General features: G+C 41.2%; 1 protein-coding gene across 1 annotated transcript in view; it reads left to right on the top strand.

Annotated features, from left to right (window-relative positions):
* Positions 1-12,504, top strand: part of LOC149192539 (protein CNGC15b-like) — a 277,440-nt gene that overhangs the window by 199,709 nt on the left and 65,227 nt on the right.

Below are 12,504 nucleotides of genomic sequence, written 5' to 3'. Positions count from 1 at the left end.
GGAACCTTCACAGGTCCAAACACATCACTGTGCATAAGCTCTAATATCTGTTTCGCTCTCTTACCACCAAAGGGGAAACTCACCCGATTCTACTTCCCATATGTTAGAGTCGGTCTGGTCATCCCTCCGTCAGAGATCAAAACTCTTTTTGCATTTCATGTTTAGGTGTCCCATCACTTTCGATCAATTGCATTTCGCTAGGGGCATGCCATTGTCTGACGGAAGGGTTTGGTGTTCTTGTCTCCCTCATGCTTGTACCTGCCCGGGCTAGTCAAAATTTCTCTATGTTCATCAAAGTTCATTTCAATCATTCATAATCATTATGCTATTTTGGTCAAAAAGAGTTATTTTAAGAGTCTAGGTCTAGTGGTTGGTCTTCAAACATGTCGAATAATGCCCGCAGGCCATGAGGATGGTTTTCGAAGAAGTTCCTAGTTCAAAAGCTCATCATCAAACTCATTTGAGGACATTTCTTGTTCAAAACTTTATTTTGAATAAGAAATTGTCCAATTCATTTTTTGTAATAATCATGTATTTTTCCGCCATGGAGTTTTCAAAGCAGGCTCTGGTTTTCCTTTGCCAAACATCAACGCCTATATCCCTGCAAAAAATCAACCAATTTCATCATTTTGAGTCCAGAAAATCAATGAGAAAGCCAAAAGACGGAGTTTCATTAAATGACAAAGTGCCGTAGTCAAAAACATTATGAAGGAAGAAGTAAAACTTTAAACCATCTCTTGCAAGATATTTCAAAACTATTTATCCCTTTGCAACAAGTGTCTTTCATAATCCAAGGGAGAAATTGTGTTTCGAAAGTGCAAGAGCAAAACAGTGAGTGGAAGAGGCCGATTGCGTGACTTGGAGGTAGCGCGGCGCATATAGCAGGTGGCGCGACGCACATAGAGCGCGCGGCGCACTGGGAGTTTTCACCTAGTGTAATTTATAACGGGCGCGGCGCATATAAAGAGCGCGGCGCGTATAGCCTCAAGCCTGAAACTTGCTTGGAATTTCACCAATTCGCCCATACCTTGCATGAATTCGCCAAGTAGGCCCTCAGTCTTGCTGTTGCTTTGAATTTGGTGATAAGTGTGAGTGGTTTATGGGTGGTAGCATTTGGAACAAAATCGAAACCCTTCCTTTAAAGTACATTCAAAGGAAATTTGTTGTGGGGTCTTGAATTATTGATTGGTCGCCAAGGACTCTCCCCTTCCCCATTTCCCTTTTGTATCCTCATTTCCTACCCCCCCCCATCAAGCTCATCAATCCAAACATTGCATTCAAATCCCAAAACTACTAAACCCCTATTCCCTATCCCTCCACACATTTGTCAACTATAAAACCCCAAAACCCTACCTTATAAAATCCCCAAACCCTCCTACATATCCTTGAACAAAATTTCCCCCATAACCCCTATTCCCATCATATTATTCCCCTTCCTAACACTCTCTTTTTACATTGTTCCTCTTGGTGGCAGATATCATAACAACACCTAGTTTCACTACCATCATCAAAGGATGACAAATTTTTGGACATAACACAGGTTTTTTCTCCCTATGAGTCGCGCCACTAGCGCGGCGCCTAGGATTGGGAGCTCCAAATCACAAATGGTTTGCATTTTTGAATTCAGCATGAAAAATCATGCCTTCTGGTGCATGGACAAGAAGTTTGGGCAAGTTTTGAGTCCTCAGGAGGGCAAAACACCCTAAAAATGACCTCTCTGCCCCTAATTTCACACACAGGAAGCAGTCTTGGGAGTTTGAGGTTTTGGAGGGGCAAATGGGCACCAAATTCAGAAATTCCACTTGGGTTGGAAAGTAGACAGGCAGGGCTTTCCAACAAGTATACTTGAGCTCAATTTGGACTTCAACAAGTGCCTCAAAATCAGCACCAAAGTAGTGCGGCGCATATAGAAATTGGTGCGGCGCACAGAGATTTTTTGCCCAATTTTTCATCTTCCATCTCAGGAATTCGGCCAGTTTGACTAGTCTTGCTTTGTGATTTAATTTTTGACTTATCTTGATGTAATTGAGTGAACATGATGTAATTTTGACACTTAGTTACTTGTTCTAGAAGATTCATTCACCAAAGAGTGAAAATTTAATGAATGAATCAGTTTCCTACCTTTTAGAGGCAAGTTGTTTTGATTGCCTAGATTTTAGTGCTTTGTTTAGAATTGGTTGAAACAGCTCCTAGAAGGATGAGCTCGACCCCTAGAGGCAAGGGAAGAGGTTGGCTTGTCTATATTATGTAATTTCTAAGTCATTTTTAGGGTTGGACTCTTGGGAAAAACTTGACACTCTATTGTACATTGTATCTCTGCATTTTTGGCTAAGGAAAGACCAGGGTTTTGCAGCACTGTTTGGGATCCATGTGGTTTTATGTTTTGATGGTGTGCTTCTCTAAGTAATTGTAAGTTTATCTAGTGTTTTGTGTATCATCTTCAAGCTTCTTCTTCTGAATTTGAAACAAATGAGTGATTAAGGTGGAATCTATAACTGTTATGCTCTGCCTTTGAATTTGTTTAAATTTTCATATTTTCTTCAGTTTAAGGAGAATCCTTGAGACTATCTTGCTCTCCTTAGCTCTTCACCTGTCTGATCTACCCATCTCACCTGCTTTAAAGCATCAAAACGATTTCCTTCGTTGCCCCAATCAAACCTCTGCAGAAACTGTGCCTCATCCCCGAGCCCAAATTTGCCTTTCCCATTTTTTCAACAAAACCCTAAAAAACTCAAATCAAATCCTTTGCACTTAATACCTAGCGTAAAATCAGTTGCTAAATCAGTCATCTCAAGCCCCATTCATTATCTTTCGCTGAGATTGACCCAGAGAGAGCCCTCTCATGCCCTCGTAGGGCTAGCTACGAGGCTGAGCGTGGTTTGATGTGGACCTAGAACCTTGTCTTTTCAGCCTGAGACAAATCTAGGCTCTAACATAGTGGCGACCATACTAGGGAAGAAAATGGTTTGCTTGTTGATGTCATTGGTTTTCTAAGCTACAGACAGAGCCTGAAGTTATGCTAGGTAGCCTTCGAAACGCTCTTGCTTTGCATTAGCACAAGTAGATAAACGTTGCTTCAGTCAATCTTCAGTCTAGCTTGTAAACGTGACATCTAACTTGTTAATTGCCCCAGTACATCTATCAAGTTCAGATCTGATTGTTGATGGTGAACAACGATCAGACATAGCAAGGCTGAAATCATTCACTTGGCGACTCTAAATTAGTTTTGAGATCAGATCTAAAGACTCCACTGGAGGATGATCCTGACCAGCAGAAACATGAAAGGACAACATGGACAGATCAAGTATTCAAGTTGGAGTTTCATCCAAGACATTTTGTTCTTTGTTATAAATTATTTCTTCTCTTTTCCCGAGAATGTCAAGAATGCTTCGCAAAGTATACTATGTTTGAGAAGAGATCCTCGGCCTGCATTTGATTCTTTCCCTTTGAAGATTGTGAATACCAAAGATTTGCATACCTTTGAGCTTGATCAAGACCTTTATTCTGAATCTTGTGATGACTGTCTTAAAGCTGATGAACCTCAAGAGACAAAAACTGATCCTGTAGCTCTTGTATATACTCCTACACCTTTTATAGTCCCGGATAGGTATAAGCCTCTTGTTTTACCTTCTTTTCTTCATGCTTTCCCCAAAAACTATGATCTATACTTGCCGAGGTTTGATGGTGAATGTAAGAATGTCAATGCTGAGCAACATGTGCAGAATGTTGAGACTTTTCTAGACCTTTTTGACGTTGATGAAGAAGATGTCAGTATTAGGCTTTTTGCTCTTTCTTTGTAAGGCAAAGTGAAGAGTTGGTTCAAAACCCTACCTGATGTGAGCATCTCAGAATTCCAGCAGTTCGTCAAAGTTTTTCTCGACAAGTGGATGATCGGACAGAACCTTTTCTTGATTATAGAAGAGTATAACCAGCTGAAAAGAATGCCAAGGGAGACAGTACAACAGTTTTCAACCAGATTTAATCAAGTTTATTATTCAATGCCGGTTGATATAAGACCTCCTCCTAGATCCGCTCTCTTGCACTACCCGGGTGCCTTTGATCCGGAAATGGAGTTTCAGCTGAGAGAAAGGAACCTTGCAACACTTCACGAGATGCAGAACAGTGCAATAAATGTAGAGGCTCACCTGCTGATCCGAAGGGCAAGGTTGCAAGAAGAAGAGACGAAAAACATAGATCCGAAGGAATCAACATCTCTAGAGGTGAAACTTGACATTTTGGTAAGTGCAGTGGAAAAGATGATGGACAAGATCAATGCAAGGAATGAGAGTAGTGTTCAAGTCCATCGCTCGTTAATTGAAGAAGAACAAATGGCTGCTCCAAAACATTTTGTTTCTTATCCTAGTTGTCATAGATCTGATAATGATTGTTTTGTAGATCATCTTGGAGAAGAGAGAACTGTTGATATGACATGTATGCTTGATGATGTGTTTTATACTGATGATTTGCCTCAGTTTGATCAGTATGATGATGATTATGTTCTCCAAACAGAAGCTAATCTTGCAGACAAATCAACAGCTAGTTTGTGGGAGGAGGAAGAAGTTCACTTACAGTAGCTCGAATACAGTGATCAACCGATGCATATCAGCTATGACAACGACGAGGAAAGTGCAGCAAATTTGAAGTAAGTAAAGGATCTTTGCCTTTTTGTTTTGATTCATGTCAATTCATCAAAGACAACTTCCATGCAACTAGAAATCAGTTGTCAACAAGTCTTGATTTGGACCATCTTGAGGGCAATGAAAACCTTGTTCAAGACTCTTCATATCCAGATTTGTAGCCCCCGAATGCCTTTGATTGTCAAGTTGCAAATAAAAACTTGGAAGCTGGAACATATGCTCAGATGATGCAAGATGATTCCATACCATTTTGTTTCGAATCATTTCAGTTTTTGAAGGGAAAATTGCATAGTAAATCTTCGAATGGGTAGCCTGTAGGAAATCAACAATCTTTAAGTTTTAATGATGAGGATGAAGGTCAGATTATAGATGAAGGTGTGGCAGCCGAAATACATGATCTAATGATACAAGAGGATTCTGTACCCTTTTGTTTCGAAGCATTTCAGTTTATAAGGCAGAATCTTCATAATATCTCTAAAGAAAAAGATGAACAGCCAGTTGGATGTCATACAGTTTTAATGGATGCATCGCAGCAGTCTTCTCAAATTTTTGATGATTGTATTGCTCATGTGTTGGATCAGACTTGGATGATGTTTGCTGTAAAAGTTCTTCCCCATTGGAAAACCATGTGATAGAAAAAAATGTTGATAATAATCTGATTCAAAGGTTACCTTCATTGTCTTGTTTAACAGATTGTTCATTTCATACCCCATACCAAGGTTTGCAGTCATATGAGGAGATTGATAAAGGAGACTTTTGTTCTGTTTGGAATCGGCAACAGAGTTTGGTTATTCATGAAATTCAGGATCCTTTTCGCAGCTTACTGCAATCACCAAAGAAAGACAACGTAGATGTGAGGAAAATTTTAAAATTCAGCTATGATGATTATATGATGATTACTTGGACCAGAGCAGTAACGTGTTAATGGAAACCAATAGCTATGCCTATGAAGATCCTTTTGCAGTATTCTTGAATTCATCCAGTCAACTCATGTTTTGCAAGTTTATCAACAGTCAACTTGAGTCCAAGTTTTCATGGGAGTTGCCTTTTGATTCGTCCCTTTTCTTGTGCATCAGAAAGCACTTGCGGAGAATTCAAACAGCAGACGGAATACTTACTTGGTTGCATTGGTTGTTTAATTTCACTTGATCGGGTGGTGAAAAGAACAATTAGAGTAGGTTTTGATAAATAAAGCTCTACTATGAGCATTATCGCTAGTTTGTCGGTTGTGTTTAAGTATCGAGTCGGTTTTTAGTTGAGTGAGAGTCAATTTGTGTCTTCGAGTCGTCAGTTTTCAGTCATGCCTTTCAGCTTGAGTTTTTGATTCCATAGCCCAATGGACGAAGGCACTGTCTAGCTCTTCCAGAGATCTGCCATTCTTGGCACCTCCAAGGAGCTACCATCCCCATTGGAGCCAATGTTAGAGTCGGTCTGGTCATCCCTCCGTCAGAGATCAAAACTCTTTTTGCATTTCATGTTTAGGTGTCCCATCGCTTTCGATCAGTTGCATTTCGCTAGGGGCATGCCATTGTCTGACGGAAGGGTTTGGTGTTCTTGTCTCCCTCATGCTTGTACCTACCCGGGCTAGTCAAAATTTCTCTATGTTCATCAAAGTTCATTTCAGTCATTCATAGTCATTATGCTATTTTGGTCAAAAAGAGTTATTTTAAGAGTCTAGGTCTAGTGGTTGGTCTTCAAACATGTCGAATAATGCCTGCAGGCCATGAGGATGGTTTTCGAAGAGGTTCCTAGTTCAAAATCTCATCATCAAACTCATTTGAGGACATTTCTTGTTCAAAACTCTATTTTGAATAAGAAATTGTCCAATTCATTTTTTGTAATAATCATGTATTTTTCCGCCATGGAGTTTTCAAAGCAGGCTCTGGTTTTCCTTTGCCAAACATCAACGCCTATATCCCTGCAAAAAATCAACCAATTTCATCATTTTGAGTCCAGAAAATCAATGAGAAAGCCAAAAGAAAAAGTTTCATTAAATGACAAAGTGCCATAGTCAAAAACATTATGAAGGAAGAAGTAAAACTTTAAACCATCTCTTGTCAAGACATTTCAAAACTATTTATCCCTTTGCAACAAGTGTCTTTCATAATCCAAGGGAGAAATTGTGTTTCGAAAGTGCAAGAGCAAAACAGTGAGTGGAAGAGGCTGATTGCGTGACTTGGAGGCAGCACGGCGCATATAGCAGGTTGCGCGACGCACATAAAGCGCGCGGCGCACTGGGAGTTTTCACCTAGTGTAATTTATAACAGGCGCGGCGCACTAAGCTTTGAGCGCGTCGCGTATAGCCTCAAGCTTGAAACTTGCTTGGAATTTCACCAATTCGCCCATACCTTGCATGAATTCGCCAAGTAGGCCCTCAGTCTTGCTGTTGCTTTGAATTTGGTGACAAGTGTGAGTGGTTTATGGGTGGTAGCATTTGGAACAAAATCTAAACCCTCCCTTTAAAGTACATTCAAAGGAAATTTGTTGTGGGGTCTTGAATTATTGATTGGTCGCCAAGGACTCTCCCCTTCCCCATTTCCCTTTTGTTTTCATTGCATTCAAATCCCAAAACTACTAAACCCCTATTCCCTATCCCTCCACACATTTGTCAACTATAAAACCCCAAAACCCTACCTTATAAAATCCCCAAACCCTCCTATATATCGAACAAAATTTCCCCCATAACCCCTATTCCCATCATATTATTCCCCTTCCTAACACTCTCTTTTTACATTGTTCCCCTTGGTGGCAGATATCATAACAACACCTAGTTTCACTACCATCATCAAAGGATGACAAATTTTTGGGCGTAACACAAGTTTTTTCTCCCAGTGGCGCGGCGCTTAGGATTGGGAACTCCAAATCCCAAATGGTTTGCATTTTTGGATTCAGCATGAAAAATCATGCCTGCTGGTGCATGGACAAGAAGTTTGGGCAAGTTTTGAGTCCTCAGGAGGGCAAAAACACCCTAAAAATGACCTCTCTGCCCCTAATTTCACACACAGGAAGCAGTCTTGGGAGTTTGAGGTTTTGGAGGGGCAAATGGGCACCAAATTCAGAAATTCCACTTGGGTTGGAAAGTAGACAGGTAGTGCTTTCCAACAAGTATACTTGGCTCAATTTGGACTTCAGCAAGTGCCTCAAAATCAACACCAAAGTAGTGCGGCGCATATAGAAATTGGTACCGCACAGAGGTTTTTTGCCCAATTTTTCATCTTCCAGCTCAGGAAATCGGCCAGTTTGACTAGTCTTGCTTTGTGATGTAATTTTTGACTTATCTTGATGTAATTGAGTGAACATGATGTAATTTTGACACTTAGTTACTTGTTCTAGAAGATTCATTCACCAAAGAGTGAAAATTTAATGAATGAATCAGTTTCCTACCTTTTAGAGGCAAGTTGTTTTGATTCCCTATATTTTAGTGCTTTGTTTAGAATTGGTTGAAACAACTCCTAGAAGGATGAGCTCGACCCCTAGAGGCAAGGGAAGATGTTGGCTTGTCTATATTATGTAATTTCTAAGTCATTTTCAGGGTTGGACTCTCGGGAAAAACTTGACACTCTATTGTACATTGTATCTCTGCATTTTTGGCTAAGGAAAGACCAGGGTTTTGCAACACTGTTTGGGATCCATGTGGTTTTATGTTTTGATGGTGTGCTTCTCTAAGTAATTGTAAGTTTATCTAGTGTTTTGTGTATCATCTTCAAGCTTCTTCTTCTGAATTTGAAACACATGAGTGATTAAGGTGGAATCCGTAACTGTTATGCTCTACCTTTGAATTTGTTTAAATTTTCATGTTTTCTTCAATCTAAGGAGAATCCTTGAGACTGTCTTGCTCTCCTTAGCTCTTCACATGTCTGATCTATCCATCTCACCTTCTTTAAAGCATCAAAACGATTTCCTTCCTTGCCCCAATCAAACCTCTACAGAAACTGTGCCTCATCCCCGAGCCCAAATTTGCCTTTCCCATTTTTTCAACAAAACCCTAAAAAACTCAAATCAAATCCTTTGCACTTAATACCTAGCGTAAAATCAGTTGCTAAATCAGTTATCTCAAGCCCCATTCATTATCTTTCGATGAGATTGACCCGGAGAGAGCCCTCCCCTGTCCTCGTAGGGCTAGCTACGAGGCTGAGCGTGGTTTGATGTGGACCTAGAACCTTGTCTTTTCAGCCTGAGACAAATCTAGGCTCTAACACCATATACACAATTTTCACAGAAAGCAAAATCCAGAGAGCTATTACTCATACCTTCTACCATAACTTTACCATGAAGTATTTGAAGGCCCTTCTCTCCAATATGTCCAATCCTTTGATGCCACAGCATGGTCTTCTCTCCAGAGACCACTAGATTTTCTGCTCCACTTTCAGGAACCATAGAACTATTGCACCCATCAATAGCAGTGCTACCTTGCAGCTTGTACAGAGTTCCAATCCGAACTCCCCGCATCAATACCAGTGCTCCCCGAACCATCTTGCAGGTATCCTTCTCGAACACTGTTTTTACACCTGCATCATCCAGCTTGCTTACAGAAATCAGATTTTTGGCCAATGCAGGAATATGTAGAACACCCGGAAGTGTTCTAACCCTTCCACCTTGTAGCTTCAACTTTACTTTTCCGCGACCAGTGATTCTAGCCTTCCTGTCATCCCCCAAGAAGACATCACCACCATCATATTTCTCATACTCGCAGAACCACTCTCTATGGGGAGTGAAGTGAAAGGATGCACCTGAGTCAATCAACCATGCCTCATGATCTACATTTGTACTTGAAGAAGCCAAGTACACATCCCCACTTCATCTGAGGTGGTTTTCACCTCTGCAAAAGGAGCCTCATCAGATCCCTTTCCTTTGTCAGGAACTTTATATTTACAATCCCTTTTGAAGTGGCCTTCCTTTCCGCATTTCCAGCACACCACCTTTACAGGTTTTCCTGGAGATTTAGGTCTCCCTCTAGATTTAGATCTCCCACTCAATGACTTATTTTTGTTTCTGTTCTGGGACCGTCATCGTACAGACAAGACATCACCATTTTGGCTCTCCATATTTGTCCGTCTCATCTCCTCCGTCAGCAAGGCTGAGACTATTTTATCAAACTGCAAGGCAATTGCATTGCTACCTATTGCAATAACCAAACTATCCCACGAATCTGGTAGAGAACACAACAGACTGATGCACTTGTCTTCATCTGAAATTTTAATATCAACCGATGCTAACTGACTTACCACAGTATTAAATGCGTTCAGATGCTATGTCACCAAGTCTCCATCCTTCATCCTCAGGTTATATAGATTTTTCCGCAGGAACAGTTTATTCACCAGAGACTTAGATTGGTACAAAGTCCCTAACTTGTCCCACAAAGCCTTCGTCGTAGCTTCCCCTGATACATGAGCAATACTGAATCTGAGACACACAATCGTATTGTGCTCTTTGCCTTTCGATCCAACTTCTTCCATTCTTCATCAGACACTCCCATTGGTTTAGTACCAGAATCTACCACGATCCACTGATTTTTATCCACCAATAGATCCTCCATCTTGAGTTTCCACAACTCAAAACTCTGACCATTAAATTTCTCGATCTCTATCTTTCCACTACTCGCCATCTTCTTTCACCACCAGAATTGATCTCGCAGATCTCCCACTGAACAGGGTCTACCACAGGCCCGAGCGAAACCCCTCAGCAAAAAAGGCGTCCCCTTGAAGCCAAAACTGCTCCGATACCAAATGTAGGTTTTAACCCCGTACAGAAATTACCTACATACGAATTCTAAAACACAGAAAATAAACAATGTGAGAGCATAACACATAAAACACATATATACAGATATTTTCCCCTGGATCCCAAAATTGGGACTACCAGCTTGATTTTTCTTTATGTTCCTTTCAATGTTACAATACATATTTATACATGCCGAAGCACCCAATACCATGGATCGAAAACCATCGCATCCAATACCATGGATCGAAAACCATCGCATCCAATACCATGGACCGAAAAACCATCGCGTCCAAAAAAACATGTGCGAAAATCATGCACAAAACCATAGGTGGGTCTGCCCAACCTAACATAGGGTCCAAAACCAAAATTTTCTGGGGCACTGCCCCAGACCCCATAAACTGGGGTTACGGGTGCCCTTCAAACCCCCTGTTAACTACGTGGAAAGAATATAACACAACCCAATATTAAATCCCTGCACTGGCCCAAAAATTTTGTTGTTGTTAGCTAGAAGGGAACTGAAGTTTGACCCCTCTAGAGTGCTAAGAAAATTCTACGAAATTAACCTTGGGCTCTCCTCACCAAACCCACAAAGAACCAAAAAGGGTTTTGCCTCATTCCAACCTCCCGAAAATAACCCCAAATAGTGTAAGTTCCTCCTCTAGCTAGGTATTCACACCACTATGAGTTTGTTGCCCAAATGACCCTCGAAATGTTGAGAAATCCCTCAACAAATTCCCCTTATGACCCCTAGAAAAACCCAGCCTCAAATTCCCGTCAAGCCTCCCACAACAAGTGCACTCCACAAGTGACTGCGCAGGCCCAATCAAACCACCTCTACGCATGCCCAAAAAGAAGAATTCGGACAGAAGAATGGACACTTGATCAACCCACCAAACCACTGCAAAAATGTTGCCAAATGCCAAGGAAATGTGCTCCTAAAACCTCGGAACCAGCTATGCTCTGAAGCTATCTTTCCACAAGAATGCGTGGCCCCTTTATGGGCCCAGTCTGCTCCAAGGGTATCTCGAATCTCCCTGTAGAATCTCTCATAACAACTCTTCAATAGCCAAGGCTCCCCTAGGGTGGCAATCGAAGTCCACCGAAGGAGGTCAGATCTCCCCTAAAAAATATCGTGTTGAACAACACTTTGTAGACTTGGCTCAACAGCTCAAGTGTACAATGTAATGTGCCTTCCTAATTATTTTCCTAAAGTGGGAGAAACAAAGTTGTCAATTTTGTCATTTTTGGTCTAAGGCAATTTTTGGTGAAGAAAATTTAAGAAAAGTGGGTCGATGAGCATCTTAGTGTTATGTGGGGGCCACTTACCCACAAATAATACGCACCCCATGGTAAGCAATTTGATTTTCCTAAGTGAGGTTGAAATTGGAGATGGGACCAACATGAGACTCAAGGCTAGAAAGCATAAATAGGAGAAGAGAAGCATCATTTGGGGCCTTTTGACATTTTGATAATTGATTGTCACTATGGCTATTTAGTTGAGTTACAAGTGTTGCTTAGCACAAGAGCTTCCCAAGGAGTGAAGCTCAACCATTCTTTGGGGGACTTCGAGTGCCACCCTAGGAAGGATTTTCTCTTGCTATGGAGGATTGGATAGGAGCATCACACAAAGTACACGCTATTCCGATTTAACTATGACGCAGAGGGAGAGCCCACGCAGTCATTAGGAGGATTGGTGCCAGAAGTTAGGGTCTCTATTGCTATAGGGGTGTTCTTGATTAGATTCCAGCCAAAGGACAGATATTTTGGGAGGCAAAAGGGAGTCCCTCACTGGCATACGAATTGCTGAAGCTTGCTACTGCGTCATCCCTCACAGGCTTGTGCAGTTCTCTTAGGTGATTGTTGTGTCGAGTGTCGGTTGGAGGATTTGCGCAATGAGCTGTTAGGATTTCATTTGGAGGGAGATTGTTGGGTGATTGCTAGCATTTTGGAGAAGCAATTCATCATTTTCTACTACAGGTAGAGCATTCTAGTATTTGAGGAGGGCCAAGCTATTTGGGGTCGTATTTGGAGGGCCAAAACCAAAGCAAACCATTTCCAGATTTTTTTGGGTTTTTGACAAAGATCACATCCCCACATTTACAGAATTTTCTGGGCAGTTTTAAGGGGCCAAATCAAGGTGCCAAGT

The sequence above is a fragment of the Pinus tabuliformis genome, chromosome 2_2 (assembly GCF_031772625.1).
Source record: "Pinus tabuliformis cultivar Carrire ecotype Pingquan chromosome 2_2, CPIR1, whole genome shotgun sequence".
In the NCBI taxonomy this organism is placed as follows: domain Eukaryota; kingdom Viridiplantae; phylum Streptophyta; class Pinopsida; order Pinales; family Pinaceae; genus Pinus; species Pinus tabuliformis.
Note: the sequence above shows the minus strand (reverse complement) of the source record. Positions and strands in the feature narration are given on the sequence as shown.